This window comes from Euprymna scolopes, chromosome 5 (assembly GCF_053919585.1).
Source record: "Euprymna scolopes isolate OS-2025 chromosome 5, ASM5391958v1, whole genome shotgun sequence".
NCBI classification, from domain to species: Eukaryota; Metazoa; Mollusca; class Cephalopoda; order Sepiida; family Sepiolidae; genus Euprymna; species Euprymna scolopes.
Genome location: NC_136486.1, coordinates 23,671,428 through 23,698,961, shown reverse-complemented (window position 1 = coordinate 23,698,961; position 27,534 = coordinate 23,671,428).

The window sequence follows — 27,534 nt, the reverse complement described above, 5'->3', positions numbered from 1 at the left end:
AGCACAGACCCCTGCACACCCCACTTCCCTCTACTAGCTCTGGTGCCTAAGCTGCGCCGGACCCCAAATGAGGCCTTGCTAGTAGATAATGCCAAGGCCAGGGCCGACGGGCTAAATAAACGTACCATGTTTAACCGCATGCTACGAACACGTTCCTCTCACAACACTTTAGTGGCTCCTGTATTCTTTATGATAAATACATATATTTTATACATTTTACGCTACTTGTGGTTTCTTTCATTTGTAACCCCTAGCACGGCTCTACAACAACTATATTACCTAGAAATTCCACCTTGGATTATTATTCATCCGACCTGGCAGAAATATCCTGGAGATAATTGAACATCTTTCATTTTTGGATTGCCTAGGTTGTATGATATCTTGTATATGCCGTTTAAAATTTGGGAATAACTTTTTCCATATAAGTGCTGATGAGCAAAATATACGTTCATTTATACCACTATCAGCCGGTCACAGAGGTGTGACTGACAGACGTGTTATAGTAAATGGCTTAAAGCGGTCTCATGAAGATATGAAGATGGGCCAGTCATTAGGGTCTGTGTAGTAAGAAGAAAATCATACCTGAGATGTTGGATCTGGGTGTGGCTCCTTTCTTTTCTCAAGATGATCTCTTCACCCTGGTGGCATTCTGGTGGGAATCTTCATCTCTTTGTCCTCAGGGCCGCCTTTCGACAAGACATTTATGAAGGCATTCATGGCAGACACAAGAAAAAACGACACGCGACACAATTGTAATATACATAGATACAACTAACTGTTTTATTTTACAAAATATATATTACAATTAATTTTTACAATTAAAACTGGACAATAGGGTTTTCAAAGCTAACTAACCTACCCTAACTCGTGTTGAGGGAGGGGGTGCGCCCCCCCCCTCATTTACGGAGAGACAGACTATGCGTCCTCACATCATGGTGGTCGTGCAGGAAAGAGACAGAAATTTAGCAAGGGAATTATGGGAGGGATTTCTTTGTATCTCTACGCTCATGGACAAATTTCCACCCGTCCATGCTGTAGAGTGTGTTAGAAACAGTGGCACAAGGAAATAGTGCCACACATTCATAATTGATAATTTTGCTAATTTCATTTCCCCTAATGAATTATATTTCCTTAATCCATGGATTTTCAATAATGGCTTATAACTTTTTCATATATTACTTGTCTCAAACAATTCTCAATTCTATGTATATATATATAATATCATGTAATGGTTCAAAGCCTTGATTGCCATACAGGTGGTCAGGTTTCGATCCTGGCTTGAGGTAGTTGCCTGTCTAACTGAACTGATGAGCTGTGATACAGCAAAATAGTACTGTATGTGGATGACATATGCTCCTTATCTTAACTTGAACATATTGGGAAGAGATACACGATCTACCATTGGTGTATTAAGCGATGCTCTTTGTGTCGGACGATGTCAAAATATCGTTAATTCACTACCCACACAGCAGCTGCTGATTGGCGTAATGGTTCAAAGCCTTGACTGTTGTACGGGTGATCAGGTTTCAATCCTGGTTTGAGGTAGTTGCCTGATGAACTGTGAAACAGCGAAACACTACCGTGAATGATTCTCTCTTTCTCTCTATATATATATAAAGAGGCACTTTATAGGCAACGAACTTGCATACAGACTCCAAAATGGCTGAGCCAAATTTTATGACATTTAACATGAAGATACTTATGTACCTGGGAATGTTATTATATAGATTTTGTATCAGAATGCCCCCAATAAGTATCGAAAATCGAAAAAATCCAATTAAAGAAGGAGTAGTCCCATGTATACACAACCTAATATCACAAGTGCATTTGAGCAATTTTATTACCACACAAGCAGAACGGCTTGCAGGTCATTTAATAAGATAGGGCCGCGTTCGAAATGTAGGTTTCTGTTTAGAACACAATCGAACAATGATAATTGACATTTACATCTTAAACCATTTTATAAAATCTACTGTACGTTCTTTGCAGTGATGTTTAAACTAGAATGTAGTGTGGACTAGATCTCTGCAGGCAGACGTGAATTTTCCTCCAAGTGCACTGTAGTGGGTCCCTGACTAGAGCATGCAATCAATCGATTCGATTTAAAAAATTGGCAATTCCACTGATTTCGATGAAAATATAATATTGAAAGTGTGGGACATTCATTGGTCCTGATTTTATCCCGGGCAATGCCAGGTTTCCTTGCTAGTATTAAATAGGTTGCGCCAATGTCTAAATCTAATAAAGGCCAAATTGTACAGTCAAGAGAAGTGACACAAGGTCAAAATGAAAACCATTGCACCATAAAATCAAGTGAAACACACTTTCTACTTGTGTTTATTAGGACCACACGTGTTTTTGTTTTTTTTACAAGAGAGTCTCCACTTTATCAAGGCCTGAAGGTCACTCGAGGATAAAGGTTAATAAGTATACGGTAGTCATTAAGACCACAGTGTAGTAATCGTTAGTAACAGAATTGGTATAATTTGATTATTCAAATGGACGATTCAGCAAGAATTTGTTTACATTGTACTTGAAAATGATTATATTATAGTCCGTCGGATAGTTGTAACAGACAAGCTTTGTTCATGGGATCTACGCTTAGATTTAGGCACAGACAGGGAATGGGTGAATTGCTGATAGTGGTTTCAGGTAAACTAGTGCTTTTGTTTGAAAGTTTGGCAAGAGGGGGAGGGCATAGATTGGAGCTCAGACGAACATTTGCCATGAAAATTACGACAGAGCAGATATGAGCTAGCAACATTTCTTCTGTGGGAAATAGGTTGTAAGGTAAGACAAAAAAGGCATAATCTACCAGGTTTCAAAATTGTTAATATTAATGTAGGCAAGAAAGTTTTATTGATAAATTGAGGTTTCAGTCTTATTTTACACTTTTATTTTATTTTAAGTTCAATGTCGCAAATTATCGTACGCTTCGTTTGTTTCTACAATGAAATTGTACTTGGCCTTTTGGTCAAGATCAAAGTGTAGTATCTGTTCTTCAGATGCTGCACTTAAGATAATTTGTACCAGTCAATGGAGGGGAAACCCTCTATACTGGGACAATTATTATTTTTGGTAACCGGAGTGCCCCCTTTTTGCCTACTTTTAGGGGAGCTGGTTTTTACCTCACATTAAAAACGGCCTTGTGCCTAATTTGCTCAGTGGGGGAGCAAATAAATACCATCTGTTCCGGCAGATACTACAAGCAAAGACCAGATGTGGGGGCAACCCCACATACCTGACCTTTAACCAGCTCCCATTTCCCACCTCTCGGGAGCTGGTCTCCTTTTTCCCTTCCCCCTCCCTTCACTCCTCACATTAAAAATCGGCCTTGTGCCTTATTTGCTCGGTGGGGGAGCAAATAAATACCATCTGTTCGGCAGATACTGCAGCAAAGACCATATGTGGGGGCGGCCCCACATATAAGACCTTGGTTAATGTAGGGGCAACCCTTCATACCAATTGTCACTATCCAGCTCCCCTACTCCCCGGGGAGCTGGTCCCCATTTCCCCTTCACTCCTCACATTAAAAATCGGCCTTGTGCCTAATTTGCTCGGTGGGGGAGCAAATAAATACCATCTGTTCTTCAGATGCTGCACTTCCATTTCTTGTTCTCTTTCGGTTGAGGATCAGTCCTTCCTTCACGACCGAGACAATTTTTTATTTTTGTACCTTTTCTCCATGTTAAAAAACGACACTGGTGTCTAACTGTCCCGTGGGAAGGCATAGTAAATAGGTACAAGGAAATTAACATCAATTTTTATAGTGCGGTCGTTTTCCTCTTCATATTGGTCACTTTGACATTTTCCCTTCTCATAACTGTTCACCATCTGACCAGAGTTTGATTCAGATATCGGCCGATCCTTTTTTTAATATGAGAAAATTACTCGAACTTCCTGGCGTGGTGGTTTTCATTTTGACATGTATCACCTTTGACTTCTTCCTCTTTCCCTGACCGTTACGATCTGACCTATATTGGATTCAAACATAGCATTCTTCCTATTTGATATAAATATAAATGCGATAATATATTTTAAAAGTAGATGTGAAATAAAAATATGAGACGGAAAACCACAATACACAACTCACACCTTGACCAGTGTTGGCCAGTAAAGAAGAAAATATTCTAAATTGATTCAATATTTTTTTCACGATCAACACGTCTCCGCCATCTTGATTTTTACCTACATCAAAAACTCGGCCATAATGTCGGATTCTGCCTTTGTGTGGACGCGAGTAGATAAAGCCTCATCGACTAAGTTTAACTTTTTTCTGTTTCATCAACAAATTTAAACCGACAATAATTAATAAAATTATGAAGAGGCAGCGCGAACTTAGCATCAAACACTTGTTGAAATTGTGGAGAAATGCGTGACTTACCTGGATAGACCACGTGCGGGTCGGTCACCAAAAATAAATAAAAAGAAAGAAAAGAAATGGTCAAGACTCTTATTTATAGAGTAGTGATCACGTGAGTTAGAAGAATATGCAAATAGAGGTGAACGATTTTGCGATATAAAAAGCCTGTGTTGTTAAGAGGAGGCGCAGACTGTTGGCAGAAGTCAGTGCTGTCAGACGTGCTTTAGAGTTTTGTTATTATATGCTGTGTTCGATTGTTGGGAGAGAGAAAAGAGAAGAGGAGGAACCAAGAAGACATTCTGCAGATACTTGACTTTGTGTTGGTTTTAAGCTATTTCGGCGCTTGATGTGCGGTTACTAACAATGGACAGATTCGACATTCACTTAATACCCGAGTTCGACGGATCTACCACTGGACCGGCTGTCGTTGAATGGATTGAGAAGGCAGAGAAAATCTGTAAACTGTGCAAAATTAAAGAACCAGCCACAGTTATCCCTTTGAGGCTAACCGGAGGGGCCTATGCAGTCTACCAACAACTCGGGGATGAACCAGACTGGGATGAAATCAAGCAGAGCCTGTATACAGCGTTTGGTACAGATCCATTTGTTGCGTGGCAACAGTTCACGAGCCGGACACTTCAACCCAAGGAAACAGTCGACGTGTACCTAGCCGACCTGCGAAAATTATCTGTACCGTTTGGTGGGGTCAACGATAAAATATTAAGCTGTGCTTTTTTGGTAGGCCTACCCGAGGAGGTCAGTAAACTGTTGCGGGCATCATCAAGAATCGATGAATTGTCAACTGATGAGTTATTGGCCCGAGCTCGAAACATCTGTAAGGAACAGGAACCAATTGCAGCAGCAGCTCGTTTTCGACATGGAGGCAATGTGGACTCTCTTCCAGATAGTAATAAGCATGCCACCCCAGTGTGCTATAAATGTGGGGAGGCCAATCATTTTGCTAAAGAGTGCCGGAGTGATAGGAGAGGTGTATATCCACAATCAAAGAGACCAGTGCAATGCTATCGCTGCGATAAGTTTGGGCACATATCTCGCAACTGTTCGGGAAACGAAGTTGGGGGCAAGGTACTATCGCTACCCTTGCCCCCTGCCAACCAATAAACACAGGATTGCCTGTCATTAGCGTTAAACTTGATGATGTGCAGTGTTCAGCACTTATAGACACGGGGTGTTCCCGGTCTATAGTTAGTGCCCATTGCTGTCCGGTGTGGCGGAGGAACCCAGTTGGCGTTATGACCATCAATGGCTTATCACGGGTATGTTGTGGTGAAGGGACAGTCACAATCTGCACTGAGAAGGGTGACACAGCTAAAGTTGACGTTCTGGTGATGCAGGAGAAACCCCTTGGCTACGACATGTTGCTTGGAATTGATGCAATACAAGCACTAGGAGGCGTTACAATCACAGCAGCTAGAGGTATCAGGCTTGGAGAAGGGAAAGACGTCTGTGCAGCCATGTCGATTGAAGAAAAGGACTTCTGTGCTACATTTGATGACAACGAAAGGGTGTGGACTGCAAAGTGGAAATGGGCCATGGGCCAGGAACCAGATCGGCTGTGCAACACGATTCCAGAGTATGCAGTTTCTACCAAGAATAGGGCCGCATATGAAGAAGAACTTCAGATGTGGATTGACAACGGTTGGTTAATACCATACCCACAGGAACGTCTGGGACCACCCAAGGGATTAATTCCGCTCATGGCTGTTGAACAACCTACCAAAGAAAAAATTCGTCCCGTAATGGATTACCGAGAGTTGAATCGGCATGTTGATGCGTTTACCGGAAACGCAGATGTGTGCGCTGCTAAACTGAGAGAGTGGCGTCAAAAAGGGAGCAATGTAGCACTTCTGGATCTAAAGAGGGCCTACCTGCAGATACGTGTCCATGAGTCATTATGGCCGTTTCAGACAGTACTACTCAAGGGAAAACTATATTGTTTGACACGTTTGGGTTTTGGCCTAAACGTAGCACCCTTGATTATGACAACCATTATTAAAACTGTTTTGATGCAGGATGAGACCACAGCAAAAGCTGCTTCAGCCTACATAGATGACATCTATGTTAATGAGGACATAATGTCTGCGGATGCAGTTCGAATAAAACTGAAAGCGTTTGGGTTAATAAGCAAAGACCCTAAGCGCCTAAAGGATGGAGTGCCCGTGCTAGGCCTCGAGGTCTGGGAGGAGGGCAATACGTTGCGATGGAAACGAGGGAGCCCACTTCCAAAGTTACCCAATGTATTAACAAGACGTACTGTGTTTTCTATCTGTGGTAAATTGGTAGGATATCTACCTGTCTGTGGATGGCTCCGATCGGCAACAGGAGTGGTGAAAAGACGAGTGACTACAGTAACAAAAGGATGGGACGATGTTGCGGATGATGATTCTCTCCAACAAATGATGGCTGAAATGTTGTCCAGAGTGCATAGGAATGACCCTGCCCGGGGTGAGTGGCAAGTGTCTGGAAACGAACTAAATGCATGGGTTGACGCAAGTTCGTTGGCTACAGGTGTCGTGTTGGAGCAACTAGGTGTTGTTGTGGAAGATGCATGCTGGCTTCGTCCGAAAAATGATGCCCAACATATAAATTTGGCAGAACTTGATGCCACGTTAAAAGGTCTTAATCTCGCATTGCAATGGCAGACTAATGTTGTGCATCTCCACACTGACTCATTGTGTGTTTACCATTGGTTAACCGACACCTTGACTGGAAAGGCTCGAGTTAAGACTAGAGCTGCAAGTGAAATGCTAGTACGAAGGAGACTAGCAATAATTAAGCGTCTAGTTGACGAATACAGCTTGCAGGTAGACATTACGTTAGTCTCGTCGATGCAGAATTTGGCTGATAGCTTGACTCGAGTACCAAAGAGGTGGATCGATGCAATGAGGCAGGGATCCGATCTTCAACAACAAACATGCGCGACTGTAACGGATCAATTAACACCTGACCAGATCCGTATGATACACCAGCAGATTGGACATCCTGGAATTCAGAGGACTGCATATTTTGTCCGAAGAGTATGCCCTGCAACTACAAAAGCATCAGTGAAAGCAGCCATACGTTCGTGTGAAGAGTGTCAGAGAATTGATCCGGCACCATCCCAATGGCAAAAAGGGAAGCTCGAGGTGGAGGGCAACTGGCAGCGAGTAGGGATGGACATAACACATTATGGGGGCAAACATTTTTTGACCATGACGGATTGTGGCCCGACGCGTTTCACAATATGGCGCCTGTTGACACGACAGGATGCAGCCAGCATTATACAACAGTTGAGAGCCGTCTTTTTTGAACGTGGTGCCCCGATTGAAATTCTGACTGATAATGCCGCCACATTTCGATGTCAAGAATTTCAGAAATTCGTGCACGAATGGGGGATTAAAATGCATTATCGGTGTGCATATTATCCCGAGGGTAATGGTATAGCAGAACGGTGTCACCGCACCATCAAAAGAATTGCAGCCAGGACGCAGTGCTCTATTCCAGAAGCTGTGTACTGGTATAATATAACACCCAAGGACAATGCAACACCAGCAACTGCACCAGCCAATGGGATTTACCAATATGAACAGCGTGTGAAAGGAGTTGATGCCATACCATCAGTGGTGAGTGTTGTCAATACACCATATCAGGTGGGAGACCTTGTTTGGATAAAACCCCCAAATGCTGGGTGCACTACGAAATTTTTCCGGGGAAAAATAGATGAAATCATAAGTCCTCAGACCATGTTGATTGGTGGCATACCACGTCACGTAAAAGATATCCGCCCTTGTTATACCTCTTCTGATTCTGAGGACGATGAGGAGGATCACACACCGTTCAGAGATGATCCTGATCACTTACTGCCCCTTCAGGTGAGCATAGAAACACCACCAACAGAACCAGATGAGGGAATGATGGGACATACTGATGACAATAGTGAGGAGAGCGATGGACACAAGGAAGTAATGCCTCATCGAAATACTCGACAGAGACGAATACTGCCCACCCCCCGTGATTGCGAAACCCAGCGAGAAGGGATGATGGAGCATACCGAGGAGATGACGCCTCCGATTCTTCGGAGAAGTACCCGACAAAGACGGATACTGCCCCCCTGCCCTGATTGTGAGACACCGCCTATGGAACCACGAGACGGGATAATGGAACAGACTGGTAGTAATGATGGTGGTAATGAAGAAAACAGCAATGAGGAAGTGCTTCTTCGAAGGAGTACCCGCCAACGACGATTGCCCGCATGTCCTGTTTGTGATCATGAGATCAGGGGGGAGTGTAGAGAAATGCGTGACTTACCTGGATAGACCACGTGCGGGTCGGTCACCAAAAATAAATAAAAAGAAAGAAAAGAAATGGTCAAGACTCTTATTTATAGAGTAGTGATCACGTGAGTTAGAAGAATATGCAAATAGAGGTGAACGATTTTGCGATATAAAAAGCCTGTGTTGTTAAGAGGAGGGGCAGACTGTTGGCAGAAGTCAGTGCTGTCAGACGTGCTTTAGAGTTTTGTTATTATATGCTGTGTTCGATTGTTGGGAGAGAGAAAAGAGAAGAGGAGGAACCAAGAAGACATTCTGCAGATACTTGACTTTGTGTTGGTTTTAGAAATAAAAAGAAAATATTGTTTTTGGATAAAGCAAAACAACTAAAAATATTATGAATAAACATTTTAAGACAAAATAAACTTTAAGCATAAAACCTTTTTACAACATTAATGGATTCGGTATTTCATAGCTAGAAAAGAATTATATATATCCTCGTGGATGTTTCAACTTTTAAAGGATTGTCGAAGCATTTAAACGTGCAAATAGAGGGGGGGGGTTTCAAGTTTTAAAATTTGGTACAACTCGTCATTTTATTAAAATATTGGTAATAATTTTCGAAATGAAGATTAAAAACATCAGTTTAACATAAATGATGTTCTGTGTTAGTACATCTGTTCATATTTACTTTGCCTTCCCACGAGGGCAGAGTTAAACACGAAGGTCGTTTTTTTTAATGTGGGGAAAGGAACAAAAATAAAAATTGTCTCAGTCGTGAAGGATTTCTCCTCCACTAAATGGAAACAAAAAACGGCATCAGAATAGATACTACACTTTGATCTTGACCCGAATGTCAAAACATGTTGATACGATTAATAAATTTCATGATTAATAATACAATTAAGTTTTTATTTACAATTAAATTTACTATCAACTACTCTCATCGATTTGCAAAAATTATGACTTTTCATTCTCCGAGCATTATCATGATTTCATATTTACAAAAGTTTAAGACATTATAAATATAAAACATGTATTTTTACTGCTATCGTTTATCGTCGAAAATGGAGACGCCATTTTTTTATTAAAAAAAAAAAAAAAAAAAAAAAGTAAATAAATAATTAAAAAAAATAAAACTATCTGATATTTCCCCAAAACCTCTGACCTTGATGAAGGGGAGACTAACACTTGCTGCTAGGATTTCAAATGATCTGAAATAACAGTAAGGGGAGACTTGATTCCAAATATTTTTCATATGTAATATCTCCCCTCTTTGGTTTTCATACATGAAGTAAATTTCACAGTGTATAAAGATTATTTGATACTGAAGATATTTATAATCGTACCCTATTTCCAAAACAGGGGAGGTATAACATATGAGAAATATTTGGATTCAAGTCTCTCCTTGCTGTTATTTCAGATCATTTGAAACTATAGCAACAAGTTTTAGTGGGCTAGCAACATTTCTTCTGTGGGAAATGGGTTGCAGGGAAGGAAAAAAAAAAGGGCATGACCTACCAGGTCTCAAAATAGTTAATATTAATGTAGGTCAGAAAGTTTTATTGATAAATTGAGAGTTCAGTCTTATTTTACATTTTTATTTTATTTAAAAGTTCAATATCGCAAATTATCGTACGCTTCGTTTGTTTTTGCAATGAAATTGACAATTTTTGTAGTACGGTCCTTTTCCTCTTGATATGGGTCACTTTGGCCTTTTCCCTTCTCAAAACTGTTCATCTGACCAGAGTTTGATTCAGATATCGGCCGATCCTTTTTTTAATATAAATGAGAAAATTACTCGAACTTTCTGGCGTGGTGGTTTTCATTTTGACCTCTTTCTCTTTTCATGACCTTTACAGTCTGACCTATATTTGATTTAAACCTAACATTCCTCCTATTTACTATAAATGCGATATTTTTTTTTTTAAGTAGAAGATGTGAAATAAAAAAGAGACGGAAAACCATAATACACAGCTCACACCTTGACCAGCGTTGGCCAGTAAAGAAGAAAATATTCTAAACTGATTCAATATTTTTTTCAAGATAAACACATCTCCGCCATCTTGATTTTACCTACATCAAAAACTCGGCCATATGTCGGATTCTGTCTTTGTTTGGACGCGAGCAGATAAAGCCTCATCGACTAAGTTTAACTTTTTTCTGTTTCATCAACAAATTTAAACCGACAATAATTAATAAAATTATGAAGAGGCAGCGCGAAATTAGCATCAAACATTTGTTGAAATAAAAACGAAAAATTCTTTTTGGATAAAGCAAAACAACTAAAAAAATTTTATGAATAAACATTTTAAGGCAAAATAAACTTTAAGCATAAAACCTTTGTACAACATTAATGGATTCGAAATTAAATAGCTAGAAATTATATCTTCGTGGCTTCAAAAGTTTAAACTTACAAATAGAAAGTTTTTTTTTCCTGTTTTAAAATTTGGAACAACTCGTCATTTTATTCAAATATTGCCAATTTCAGGAGGTATTAAAATGCAATGAAGATTAAAAACGCATTAGTTTAACATAAATGATGTTCTGTTTTAGTACATATGTTCATATTTACTTCCCACGAGGGCAGAGTTAACACGACGGTCGTTTTTTTTTTTTTTTTTTTTTTTTTTTTTAATGTGGAGAAAGGAACAAAAATAAAAATTGTCTCAGTTGTGAAGGAATTCTCCTCCACTAAATGGGAACAAAAAAAGTGAAGTGTAACATCAGACTAGATACTACACTCTGAACTTGGTCCTAAGGCCAAGACATATGTTGATACGATTAATGAATTTCATGACTAAATAACACATTTTAGTTTTTATTCACAGTTAAATTTACGTGCAGCTATTCTAATCGATTTATAACCTTGTATAGAATTTAGTTCTTTCTGGAAGTAATAATTATCTAATTTTATTTTTTCGTTATTTCATGCTTCGATCATAGTTAACAATACTAATTTCTACCTCTTATTTTGAAGACAGTTATTGGAAAAAAAAAAAAAAAAAAAAAAAAAAAATGGCGTCGCCATTTCCGGCGATAAACTGCAATGATACCCATGGTTTTTCAATCAGTTATTAAATGATAATTTCTTTTTTAATCTCCAGTTTTCGTTTTCATGTGACTATCATTCTATCTGACATCAAATAAATGATATCAATATATGTAAATATTTATTCATAATATCAATTTAATGTTATTTATGATATCAAGCAAGATAAACACAATTTTAAAAAAGGTATGTATTATGAATTAATAATTTCCTGTTAAATAACCTTTACTAGCATTACATAGTATTGATCAATGAGATCTCGTAAATTGTCATGGAAATATTAATATTACTTTTTATGTGTCTATAATATCTTGTAAATTCAACTGTCAAACAGAAAGGGTTTTTTTTTTCAAGTTTTAAAATTTGGAGGAACTCGTCATTTTATTAAAATATTGGTAATAACAGGAGGTATTAACATGAAATAATTTCCGAAATGAAGATTAAAAACACACCAGTTTAAATATGAACACATGTACTAAAACAGAACATCATATATGTTACTTTGCCTCACCGAGCGGCAGAGTTAGACACTGAAGGTCGTTTTTTTTAATGTGGGGAAAGGAACAAACATAAAAATTGTCTCAGTCGTGAAGGATTTCTCCTCCACTCACCGGGAACAAAAAAGTGAAGTGTAGCATCAGAATAGATACTACACTTTGATCTTGGCCCGAAGGCCAAAACATATGTTGATACGATTAATAAATTTCGTGATTAAATGATAATCAAAATAACCGTCCAAAACTATTGAAAAAATGATTTGCTAAAAGTTTTTAAAAAATTTTTATTAAAAAAAAAAAAAAAAAATGGAGACGCCATTTTTTTTTTTTTTTTAATGAGAGGGAGAAGATAGTATTCTAAACGATGACTGAAGCATGAAATGAATAAAAAATAAATTAGATAATGAATAACATTGGGAGGTTGGGGATGTTTATATTTACTTAATCAAAACATCGATTTTATGTCATTTATGAAATCAAACAAAATAAAAAGTTAAAAACACAATCAAAATTAAATATTAATTTTATTTCACTTTAATCGAAGCAAAGCTAAAATTTCTGGAAATCAACGGTTACAGTTTTAAAATATTTATGAATACCACGTTCAAATTATATCGAAGCTCTGATTGGCTAATGCCATTCGATCACGTGAGTGGTGGCAGTTATAGTGGTGGGAGGCAGCCGATCACTATATAAAGGCTTTTCTCCTACTAACCAGTACACATCGTTCGTGACCTGATAGCGAGATACAACACGTGTTCGAATCTCCATCGTACGATTTTTGTGTAAAAGCGAGACTACATCTCCAGCAAAAAAGAATGTCGCCTGATGATCAACCGGACAATTTACTTAGTCATCTTCATTCACCATCCAATCCCGGTAGCATCATAGATGTCGAAATTTTGGAAAATCGCACCATGCTTACACTTTTTCCACACTGGTTGAAGCTGGTCAATTTGAGCGGAAACTTACTCAGTTCAATCAAATTACAAAAGAAAGCAATATCCTTAGGTCGCTATCAAAAGGAGTTCGTTGTTTGCTGTAATCAAAAAACAGTTTATTTCATTCGGATTATCGACTCTCACATCAACATATACCACGTGATGCACACCAAAATCCAGTTTTCCGGAGCATATGCAGTGTCAACAAACGCACTGCACTGCGTTGCTCAAGACGAACCGACTATTTACGTCTACAACGGAAGAATGTGTACGAAAACAATAGATTTAACAGCGTATACAATGCCCGTGCGACATTCTCGCAGTTCCCGGCGAATTCGACTTAACGACCGCGGCCATATTGTAATAGCTGACTACCGAAACGAGTTTGTGATGATTTTATGCAATGGCGTAGGAATGCAATCACACATTGCGTATGTTGTCCATGCAATATCTCAGGCTGCAACAAGTTTGTCTACATCGTTCAAGATGGGCATGAGAATTGTGTTACGGAGGTGAATTTGTCTGATAATAGTCAATACTGCATCCTTGAAGAAGAAGACGGCATCGCGGATCCAAGCTGTGTGTCTGTGAATAGACATGGAACGATGATTGTTGGGATGAAGAAATCTGACCCAGATGCACGAGGTTTCCAAATCGATTACGACGTACAGTAAATGATAACCAAAGATGTAGACGTTGGCTGAATATACTCAGAGCAACTTAGATGCTGGAATCTTCGTTTACATTAATATGAAGAAAATACAGTTTCTGTTTAAAGGACATTCATCGAATGTTAAAATATGTAAACAATAATAGAGTAACACGAAGTATACAAACATGTTTATGTGTTTTATCGTACAAATCCAAAGACGATCATCAAATATGTGTATGCGACTATCGAATTAATATGGACTTCATTTTTTTTTTCATATTGTTTTAATTACAAAAAGTAAATGCTGTGATCATTTTTTTTTCATATTGTTTTAATTACAAAAAGTAAATGCTATGATCATTTTTTTTTTCATATTGTTTTAATTACAAAAAGTAAATGCTATGATCATTTTTTTTTTTCATATTGTTTTAATTACAAAAAGTAAATGCTATGATCATTTTTTTTTTTCATATTGTTTTAATTACAAAAAGTAAATGCTATGATCATTTTTTTTTTTCATATTGTTTTAATTACAAAAAGTAAATGCTATGATCATTTTTTTTTTTTCATATTGTTTTAATTACAAAAAGTAAATGCTATGATCATTTTTTTTTTTTCATATTGTTTTAATTACAAAAAGTAAATGCTATGATCATTTTTTTTTTCATATTGTTTTAATTACAAAAAGTAAATGCTATGATCATTTTTTTTTTCATATTGTTTTAATTACAAAAAGTAAATGCTATGATCATTTTTTTTTTCATATTGTTTTAATTGCAAAAAGTAAATGCTATGATCATTTTTTTTTTTCATATTGTTTTAATTACAAAAAGTAAATGCTATGATCATTTTTTTTTTCATATTGTTTTAATTACAAAAAGTAAATGCTATGATCATTTTTTTTTTTCATATTGTTTTAATTACAAAAAGTAAATGCTATGATCATTTTTTTTTTCATATTGTTTTAATTACAAAAAGTAAATGCTATGATCATTTTTTTTTTCATATTGTTTTAATTACAAAAAGTAAATGCTATGATCATTTTTTTTTTCATATTGTTTTAATTGCAAAAAGTAAATGCTATGATCATTTTTTTTTCATATTGTTTTAATTACAAAAAGTAAATGCTATGATCATTTTTTTTTTCATATTGTTTTAATTACAAAAAGTAAATGCTATGATCATTTTTTTTTTCATATTGTTTTAATTACAAAAAGTAAATGCTGTGATCATTTTTTTTATCAACTCACACACACACACAAATAATCATATATATATTGTTCATGTAATCGCACACATTCACACATATTGTTCATGTAATTATTGAATTTTATTTTTTTTTTTTACTACATTTTGTAACCGCCATAATAAATTTTCATGTATCAACAATTCACACACACATACACACGATATATTCATCTCTATATATATTTTACTTATATTTCATGACAAAATACGTTGTACAGATAAACACGGACTTTTTATTTTTATGAACGGTGTAAATGAACTTTTCATGTTGATCCTGTAAATATTTAATTCATCGGAACTATTTTTTAAACGGAACTATAAACTGGATATTTTTAAAATGTGTATTGACTCCATAATATTAATTATGTGTATTTATATATATTCCATTTAAATGTAAAATTTTTAATCATTGTAAATAAAGAAATGTATATATGTGTATATTTGTAAATAACATAAGATTTTGTGTTTTTATTTTAACATGTAAATTCTTTACTTTTTATTTCATAGAAATATTATTTAGGAAATATATTGGACTATTTTTTGTGATGGTTTACTATTTTTTTTTTGTTTTTTTTTACTAATATCTATTTTTATTTTTGGTAGGACGCGTTTAAATAGACCGGTATTGATGTTAACTTCACTACGTGTGAAGTCTGAGTACATATGTGGCAGGAAAAATAAAACATTTCTCATTTTGATTGAAATATTTCATCCCTTCTTACAAAATTACTGTGTAATTTTTTTTTGTAAATTAGTTTTATAGTTCTTAAATACAAATGCAACGTATTTTCAGTTTTCAGGTGGTTTTTTTTTTTTTACTTTATTATACGATATATACTTAGCAATACTAATATTTCAATGCCATTTTATGATATTACAGACACATACCAAGTGATACTGATATTTCAATACTAGTTTATGAGATGTCCTAGACCTATTAAAAGAATAAACGCATAACCAGAGAGTTTTGGAGTCTAATCGAATGTTGTTAGCATTGTAGTAATAAGTTCGAAACTATACAGGGTGGGTCAAAAGTTACTGACCTATTTTAATTTTAAATAACTAGCGGTATCAGAATTTTTGTAGGAATTTTTGACACCCCTAACACGAAACTGCGAATACAATATAAAAATCTCGGAATTTCTCCGTTAAAAGTGGGTTATTTATTTTCTTTATGGATTATACTTCCAAAATAAACTATTACAGTTGTTTTAAAAGTAATAGAAATTTTTTTTTTAAACAGTAATGAATTTTCCGAACTCAATATTTTTCAATTTTTAAACTCAATATTTTTCAATTTTAAAAATCTATCAAAATTTTTCTATTGATTTTATTTTTACGATATTTTCAGGGTAAATGTGAAATTTTATGTTCTTTCCAATAAATCGAATATAATATTTTAGACAAACGTTTTTTTTTTAAATTCACGAACCCCCCCCCATCCCAATTTTTAAGTGTCTATTAAAAAGTAAATACTTAATTTAGTAACCCGATGAGTACATAATTATTTACTCACAAATTGAAGAGAAAAGGTCAATACATAATATATACAAATTTAAAAAAAAAAAACATAGTGTTCTTTTAGAATTTGTTTTTTCCTTCTTTTTTTTAATGGAACCTTGGTCCTTGCTCCTTTAATTGAAAAAAAAATTAGGGCTTGAATTACATTTTTCGAGGAGTTATAAGCTTGGAAAGACAGGGGGTCGAATAATTCACGCCTCCCATTTTGTAAATGTCTAATAATAATTAATTTAGAACCCGATGAGTACATAATTATTTACTCACAAATTGAAGAGAAAAGGTCAATACATAATATATTCAAATTTAAAACAAAAAAAAAACATAGTGTTCTTATAGAATTTTACCTGTAAAGTCCGAAGTTTAAAACCTTTTTAAAAAAAAAAACACTTTTTTTTTTTTAATGAAATCTTGGTCCTTGCTCCTTTAATTGAAAAAAAAAATAGGGCTTGAATTGCTTTTTTCGAGGAGTTATAAGCTTGGAAAGATGGGGTGGAATTATTCACTATTTTTCACGAAATTTCTGACACCGCTAGTCCTAGACCTATTAAAAGAATAAACGCATAACCAGAGAGTTTTGGAGTCTAATCGAATGTTGTTAGCATTGTAGTAATAAGTTCGAGACTATACAGGATGGGTCAAAAGTTACTGACCTATTTTAATTTTAAATAACTTATTTCTAAGGATTTTTTAATTTATTAAATTTTTTTTATTTTTTACGATTCTGAAAATTAATTATGGAAAAATTCAGTAAAAATTAATTAAAAATTCAGAAAAATTTACTTGGAAATAATTTTAAGATATTAATACATATAAAGGCAAAAAATGGAATAATAGTAAATTAGAGAAAATATATAGTTCATTAGATTAGGGAAAATATATAGTTCATTAGATTAGAGAAATATATAGTTCATTAGATTAGAGAAAATATATAGTTCATTAGATTAGAGAAATATATAGTTCATTAGATTACAGAAAATATATAATTCATTAGATTAGAGAAAATATATAGTTCATTAGATTAGAGAAAATATATAGTTCATTAGATTAGAGAAAATATATAGTTCATTAGATTAGAGAAAATATATAGTTCATTAGATTACAGAAAATATATAGTTCATTAGATTACAGAAAATATATAATTCATTAGATTACAGAAAATATATAGTTCATTAGATTAGAGAAATATATAGTTCATTAGATTAGAGAAAATATATAGTTCATTAGATTAGAGAAAATATATAGTTCATTAGATTAGAGAAAATATATAGTTCATTAGATTACAGAAAATATATAATTCATTAGATTACAGAAAATATATAGTTCATTAGATTAGAGAAATATATAGTTCATTAGATTAGAGAAAATATATAGTTCATTAGATTAGAGAAAATATATAGTTCATTAGATTAGAGAAAATATATAGTTCATTAGATTAGAGAAAATATATAGTTCATTAGATTAGAGAAATATATACTTCATTAGATTAGAGAAATATATACTTCATTAGATTAGAGAAAATATATAGTTCATTAGATTAGGGAAAATATATAGTTCATTAGATTAGAGAAAATATATAGTTCATTAGATTAGAGAAAATATATAGTTCATTAGATTAGAGAAAATATATAGTTCATTAGATTAGAGAAAATATATAGTTCATTAGATTAGGGAAAATATATAGTTCATTAGATTAGAGAAAATATATAGTTCATTAGATTAGAGAAAATATATAGTTCATTAGATTAGGGAAAATATATAGTTCATTAGATTAGAGAAAATATATAGTTCATTAGATTAGAGAAAATATATAGTTCATTAGATTAGGGAACATATATAGTTCATTAGATTAGAGAAAATATATAGTTCATTAGATTAGAGAAAATATATAGTTCATTAGATTAGGGAACATATATAGTTCATTAGATTAGGGAAAATATATAGTTCATTAGATTAGGGAAAATATATAGTTCATTAGATTAGAGAAAATATATAGTTCATTAGATTACAGAAAATATATAATTCATTAGATTAGAGAAAATATATAGTTCATTAGATTAGAGAAAATATATTTATTTGAAATAAACCTAATAGACATATCAGGTAATCATTTAAATGAATATTATACTTATAATAGAAATGTAGAAAACTCATATATATGGATTATTCATATTGAAAATTGTTTTAAAATATTATGGTTTAAATTAATAGTTTAATCAATAAATTATAGAAAATAAATTAAATAATTAAATAAAATAAATCTACTAAATTAAAAAACTTATAACATTTATTGGTACAGTTAAAACTCATAAAATCTAAAGAATAAAATTAGATTATGTAATGGGACACATCTCAATATACTTTGGAAAGTAAATTGTCTCACTTGGACGAAGAAAAACATATGTAGTGGGAAAATTAAGACATCTCATTAACATAAAGAAATGGTTGATTCAAACTAACTAAATGACAATGATAGAAGTCTATTTAAGCGTAGAATTATACATAATAAAATCATTTATTCATGTAATAAAAGAAGTTAAGCAGTTTAAATCGTATCAAGAGTAATTATCGTACACAAATCAATAGATTTGATAATTAGTTTCGTATGCAATAAACATTGTAGATTTGACCGTTATTGATATTATCTAAGACAATAAATCCAGACTAATCTATACTATTAATAAAATTCTAAATGTTTATTAATGTGTGTGTATTTGTACCAATAAAACTTTCGAACGGTTGCACCGAATTGAAAAATTCTTTTTTTCCTGTAAGGTGTGAGTCCCTATATTGTCCTTATCTATATATGGTTCATAACGAACAAACCGAGTCACACAAAAAGACCGAAATAAGGGTTTTTGGTTGTTTCGTGCAATTGTCGAAAAAGTTACCTGCCTATGTCAACAGAATTTAGCACTATCTGTATAAAGTCGCGGTAACATCTTTTGGCATATGGACAGGACTTGTCGTGCTGTCTCACCGGGGTCCCCAAAGAGAAGTTGTTGGAGGTACTGGGCGAATTTAAGGTCCCCACCCAGTACATAGTCCGGCGCAGTTATGCCATGTGGGATCTCCTTTTGCCAACAAAGGAGGAAGCGGAAAGAATAGCAAAAGGGGAACTCACATGGAAGAACTTAAGCATGAAACCGGAGTACAAATCGAAACGGAGAACTATGGTCACGGTGATGGGCATGCCGTGTTTCATAGATGGGGACCAGCTGGGAGCCACGATATCCCAGTTTGGTGAGGTAGAGCGGGTATAGCCAGTGATGGGGCCCCGAAATATACGAACTGGCGACTACAAGATCCTTATGAGAGTGGATAAGAAGGGATTCAATGAGATCCCTTCCCAGCTGACATGCGAGGGCTGGCAGATGCTGGTGATAGTCAAATTCTACCCCCAGAAGAAAGTGCCTGAGAAGGAAGAAGATATAAGGAAGCCAGTGGAGGAAATAGAGAAAAAAAGAGACTGAAAAACTCGAAGCCGTCACCTGGAGCCAGGTTGCCTCTAAAAAGGCAAAAAGACAGGAAGGGCCGGCTCCCCAGGCAACACCGAGAGGAGCGGCAGTGACGGCCAAGTGGAAACTCCGTGTGAGCTCCTCCAAGTCTGAAGGAGAGGAGGAGAGGGGCAAAAACCAAACAAGCAGGAAAAAGGAAACACAAAGAACACCAAGACGAAGAAACTGAGCCTCCAACACAGATCCCCCATGAGGAAGCTCATCCCACCTCTTCCCTATTCAACACCCCCGAGATAAAGGAGCAAGATGAAGCTCCAGTTACAGAAGTTCCAGTGATAGAAGCAGAGATGGCAGAGAAGAAGCAAGACAAGCAAGAGGCGGCCTCCAGATAGGAAAAAATAAAGTTTCTGTGAAGTGATGACAGAAGATATGACTGGCGACCTCAACGGAAGTGTCATAGGAGAACATATTCTCTCCTATGATTGGATTAAGAAATATATAAATATTTCTTATAATATATAAATATGTTTATTGATATATTAATTAAAACATAAAGACGTTTCTAGAATGTCGTTATTCATAAAAATAAATAATAATCGGCGTCTATAAATATAAAAAGGCGTAGAACGCCTTTTTGCTCCTTTTTTGAGTCTCTAGAAGGTTCCAGGAAGTTCCTTTTAAAACATATAAAAGAAACGCTATTGGTGGGTAAAGTCAGTTCGTGACATATTTTGGGATGCAAAAAGAGGCAACCAACGTCCGAATTCCGGCTTCCACATAAGGCCGTAAAAACAAAAACCTCACTGAAGAACTGGCTGTCTGGATTCTGGTAAAGTTTTTATTTATTCTTTGAGTTTGTTGACCGAAACACATATACATATAAAAATACACTAAACAAAACATTTCAAAACACAATACATTAAGAAATACTTTCTTTATGATCTAAGGGAGACAATTTATTAGGGAGTTGTTGCCCTTCAAACATGGTAATCTTTTTTGTTTTTTCTTGTTAATTTATTTTTAAATAAATTTCTTTTGTTTTAATTTTATTACATGTGGGTGCTGATAAATCCCTAGACCATACGAGCTATGATCGGCACACATATGTAATAAATGGGGGCTCATAAAAAAAAAAAAAATCCATTTATTAAGTTAGTCAACAACCTTCCGATGAATATATATACAAAACGAAAATTTATACCAAACTAAATAATAATAAAAAGATTCGTTCTTTCTTTCTTCACTGAGATAATGACATAATATTTATTATTAGCTGTGCGCTATTAGAAAAAAAAAATATATATATATACACACACACAGGTCCAACGATAGTTTAAAAAATAAATAAATAAATAAATAAAACAAAATATATACATATATATAAATTTATAAAAAAAAAATAATAATTTGATTTGCTTACGTAATTGCAGATAAATAAAAAGTAAATAACATCTAAAAATATTACAAATATAATTAAATAAAACAATCCGACAAAACAGACACTAGCCTTCAAAAAAAAAAATTAATAAAATAAAAAATGTCTACCTAATGTCATTAAGAAATAAAAAAAAAAAATAAAATTAAACTAAATAAAACAACAAAAATATATGCATATATATATAGATTTATATACAATAACAAAAAAGAATTGATTTGCTTACGTAATTTCAGATAAATAACAAAGTAAATAACATTTGAAAATATTTCAAATATGAAAATAAAACAATCTGGCCAAAAGGACGCTAGCCTTCATAAAAAAATTAAAATGTCTACTGAATGACATTGTACTATTTTATAAACAAATGCAAGGGAGATAACTATATTATCAAAATAAAAAATAAAAATTTTTCACCCTGTCAAACAAATGCACAAAAAAATAAAAAATAAAAATTAAAAATAAAATTAACAAACAATATAACATAGATATATGTTAAATTTTTATCGAAGTGATTACGTAATTTCAAAATAAATAAATAAATAAATAAATAAAATAGACAAAAATACTATCGGAAACTCAGACGCTTTCAAATTTTTTTTTCAACATAATCTAACGGAAATAACTACATTATTCAAAATAGTTGTTAACATAAGGAAACAGCGTTCCATATTCAGTTTAAAAAAAAAAAAAAAAATTTAATTAAATATAAAATATTAAATTATAACATAAAATACCTTTCTCGGTAGAAAATATTTTAGGTTCCAAAACAATAAAAGAAGACTTCTTTAAGTTAAAAAAATCCGAACTATTAGATATCGCTGATTAGTTCGAATTGGATATAAATCCGAATATGAATAAAGCTGAAATGGAAAATATAATCGAGGCAAAACTCATAGAAATAAATTTGTTAGACCCTCATAGTTAAAAAATACAGGACAGTACTCTACGGTTACAATTAGAAGTTAAAAAATTAGAAATAGAAAGTACTGAAAGAATGGAGTTGCAAAGAATAGAATTAGAAAAAATGAAGCTGGAATTGCAATCCAGAAACATAAATTCCTCACCAATTAATTCATCCTTCGACGTAGGACGATATATAAAACTCGTACCACATTTTAATGCAGCAAGAGTAGAGAAATATTTCCCTCATTTTGAAAAAATAGCAACAACGTTAGGATGGCCGTATGAAAATTGGCCAGCACTTTTACTATCGGGACTAAGGGGACGAGCTGCCGATATATATTCTGCATTAGACAACGAGGATTCCTCAGATTATGAAACTATTAAAACTGTCATACTAAATGCGTACGAATTGATTCCGGAAGAGTACAGGTTAAAATTCAGGAATTTTAAAAAATTTGAAAATCAAACTTTCGTTGAATTCGCCAGACAAAAAACGGACTTATTTCATCGATGGCTTAGAGCAAAAAAGGTAAATGGCGACTTTGAGAAATTAACACAACTAATATTATTAGAGGAATTTAGCAGATGTGTCGACAAAGACACACAATTGTACCTAGACGAAAAAGATATTACAAACATAAATGATGCTGCGATACTCGCAGATATTCATAAGGTAAATTTATGAAAACGTTACGAAAAAACAAACCTGTCCCATAAGCATTTAGATGGTTACTCTTATAATAAATCCTCAATAAGGTCTCAAACTCACAATTTTTCTCGTAATAATAACATTCATAATAGACAAAACCCTTTCCCAACTGATTCTATAGTTAAATGTACTTACTGTGGTAGACGCAATCACCTGATATCTGAATGCAGAATAAGAAAAAGAGATAACGAGTCCAATAGAAACTACAAACCCCACGCATTCGCAAACACAAGAAAAATCAATTCTTTCCCTCACTCATCTCTCCAGAGTTCAAATGAATTTAAAAATAATACAGATTCGATCATGCAAACTTATAAACCATTCTTATCCGATGGCTGCGTTTCCACAGGTGACATTAAAAACACTACTCCTATACAAATCCTAAGAGACACAGGGGCGTCCCAAACACTTTTACAAAAAGACATTTTACATCTATCCAATTCTACCTTCACGGGAGAATACGTCCTATTACAAGGTATCGACTTAAATTCTACAAAAAGACCTCTACATAAAATATATTTACAATCTAGCTATATAAACGGTTTTGTTGTAGTTTGGGTTCTTCCCACCCTACCAGTAAAAGGTGTCTCCTTAATCTTAGGGAATGATCTAGCAAACGGTAAAGTTATAACAAATCCGATAATTACAGATAATATAGATTTAACAGACACAAATGAAGAAGATAACAACTTATATCCAATATGTGTACTCACTCGAGCTAGAAAAACTAAACAACTGCTAGAAAACCACAACACTTCATTACAAGACACTTTATTAAAATTAAACGAAACATTTATAGCACACGACCTGGAAAAATTAAATAATAAAAATAAACATTTAGATATTAGCACTGTACGTAATGGAAACACCACTGGAGAATTACAAAATAATCATAAAAGAACAACAAAACGATAACGAACTATGTCTTTTAAAAAGTAAGGCACTTCCATTAGAAGACGCAGAAAAAGAACGAGAATGTTTCTATATGACAGATGGCATCCTCATGAGAAAATGGAGACCATTAGATGCTAGTGTAACTGAAGAATGGAGGATAATACACCAAATAGTGATCCCAAAAGTTTACAGAGAGGAAATACTCAATATAGCTCATAATACCCCTATGTCAGGCCATCTAGGTATAAATAAGACACATGACAAAATATTACAACATTTTTACTGGCCGAAATTGAAACAAAATGTAATTGCTTTTTGTAACTCTTGCCACACTTGTCAGATGGTCGGGAAACCAAACCAGAAAATTCCTCCCGCACCTCTAAAACCTATTCCAGCTTTCGGTGAACCTGTTAGTAGAGTGCTAGTTGATTGTGTTGGTCCTCTCCCTAAAACAAAAACAGGTAACATCTATCTGCTAACAATCATGTGTGCATCTACCCGCTTTCCGGAGGCAATTCCGCTAAGGAATATTAAGACAAGAACTATAGTGAAAGTCTTAACTAAGTTCTTCTGCTTAGTCGGGATCCCATCATCCATTCAATCAGACCAAGGCTCAAACTTCATGTCTGGTCTATTTAAACAAGTGATGGATGAAATGTCTATAACACAATATCGATCTAGTAGTTACCATCCAGAATCACAGGGAGCTCTTGAACGTTTTCATCAAACACTCAAGTCTATGATACAAAAATTCTGCTTCGAATATCAAAAAGATTGGGATGATGGAGTTCATTTTGTTTTGTTCACAGCAAGAGAAGCAGTCCAAGAATCGCTTGGTTTTAGTCAGTTTGAACTCGTTTTCGGTCATACAGTAAGAGGTCCTTTAAAACTTCTAAAAGAAAAATGGCTTACAAAGCGGAACGATCTGCATCTCCTAGATTATGTTTCCAAATTTAAAGAAAAATTATATTCGGCTTTCACATTAGCACAAGAAAACTTGCAAAATTCTCAGGCTAGAATGAAAACTAGATACGATAAAAACAGTAAACACGGTACTTTCCAAATAGGAGATAAAGTACTAGTATTCTTACCAATTCCATCTAATTGTTTACAGGCAAAATATTTTGGACCATATGTCATAAAAAAAAAAAAAATTAATGATGTAAATTACATTATACACACCCCAGATAGGAGAAAGAAAAATAGGTTATGCCACATCAACATGTTAAAACCTTACTTAAGTAGAAATGCTACAGCAACAACACACCCAGTTTTTACTTTGAAAACTATTTCAGATATTGACACAAGCAAAACACTTTCGGACACTGAAAAAACTTTTCTTAAAGAAAAAGAAATAGGTCATTACAGTAAATTAAACAACTCCGAAATCATACACAATCTAAACAACAAACTTATACATCTTTTCTGTTTTCATAAGATAAATGTATGTGCTTTGGTCAATAGATTCAAAGATCTTTTTCCAGATGTTCCTAGGAAAACTACAGCAGCAATACATAATGTCGTCGTGGGCAATGCAAAGCCCATAAAACAACATTTCTACCGACTAAATCCCATCAAGCTCCAAAGTCTGAGAAAAGAAATTAAATATATGCTGGAAAACGACATTATAGAACCAAGCAACAATGAGTGGAGTTCACCATGCATCCTCGTGCCTAAACCCGATGGAAGTTACAGATTTGTCACAGACTTTCGTAAAGTCAATGAAATCAGCAAGACTGATGCTTATGCAATTCCTAGAATTGATGATTGTATAGATTCAATTGGAAAATCAAAATATGTCAGCAAATTTGACTTGATGAAAGATTATTGGCAAGTACCTTTAACCAATGAAGCCAAACATATTTCCGCATTCGTCACACCAGATGGTTTGTACCAATACAAGGTTATGCCGTTCGGAATGAAAAATGCACCAGCAACTTTTCAAAGAATGATGCATTCCATATTACAGGATCTTCACGGATGTGAGGTTTATATCGACGATGTGATCGTTCACAGCAATACATGGGAGGAACATTTAAAAATTTTAACCCAATTTTTCAGAAAATTACAAACTAACAACCTGTGTATCAATCTCAACAAAACTGATTTCTGCCAGGCAAAAGTCGAATACTTGGGGCATATTGTGGGTCAGGGACAAGTGAAACCCATCTCAGCAAAAGTGGACGCTATTAAAAAATACCCTGCCCCAACCAATAAAAAACAACTTATGGGATTTCCAGGTATGGCAGGATTTTATAGGAGATTCTGCAAAAACTTTTACACAATAGCAAGTCCACTCACCAATCTTTTAAAAAAGGCTACAAAATATAATTGGACTGATTCCTGCCATAATGCTTTCAATAATATAAAATCAACTCTTATTGAAAGTCCAGCCTTATCAACACCGGATTTCACCAAACAATTTAAATTACAGGCTGATGCCAGTGATGTGGGTATGGGTGGAATTCTCACTCAAGAAGATGAGCATGGCTTTGAAAAAGCTATTGGTTATTTTTCAAAAGAATTCAATGTCTACCAAAAAAATTATTCCACCATTGAAAAAGAGTGCTTGCCCTTACTATCAGCTATACAGCATTTTGACTTTTACATTAATGTGACTGTGCAGCCTATTTTAGTTCGCACTGATCACAACTCACTGACTTTCCTAAATAAAATGATTAAGAACCAAAGACTAACGAGATGGACTCTTCGTTTACAAGAGTACAATATTATAATCGAACATATAAAAGGTAGCGACAACATTATCGCCGATGCTCTATCCAGAGCATAACCTTGTTTCGTTTCACACAAAAAAAAACAACAAAAAACAAAACCATTAAAAAATAAAATAAATTCACACACTCAAGTATTACATATCTAACACAAATTATACAAATTAACAAACTGTACAAATACATATTCATCTATTGTAATACGATTATCCATATTTCTCACTTAAAAAAGAAGAACGAACATTGACTAAAAACTTTCAGTACCTTGTATATTTATTGATATTGACATTTTCTTTGTTTGCTTTCACATTCATTTTTTCCAGGTACCAGACCATAGCCAGCCTTGTGAAATTAAAAGTTTTGATATCTTGATATCAAAACTTTTACCTTGAAGGGGGGGAGTGTCATAGGAGAACATATTCTCTCCTATGATTGGATTAAAAAATATATAAATATTTCTTATAATATATAAATGTTTATTGATATATTAATTAAAACGTTTCTAGAATGTCGTTATTCATAAAAATAAATAATAATCGGCGTCTATAAATATAAAAAGGCGTAGAACGCCTTTTTGATCCTTTTTTGAGTCTCTAGAAGGTTCCAGGAAGTTCCTTTTAAAACTCATATAAAAGAAACGCTATTGGTGGGTAAAGTCAGTTCGTGACATATTTTGGGATGCAAAAAGAGGCAACCAACGTCCGAATTCTGGCTTCCACATAAGGCCGTAAAAACAAATACCTCACTGAAGAACTGGCTGTCTGGATTCTGGTAAAGTTTTTATTTATTCTTTGAGTTTGTTGACCGAAACACATATACATATAAAAATACACTAAACAAAACATTTCAAAACACAAT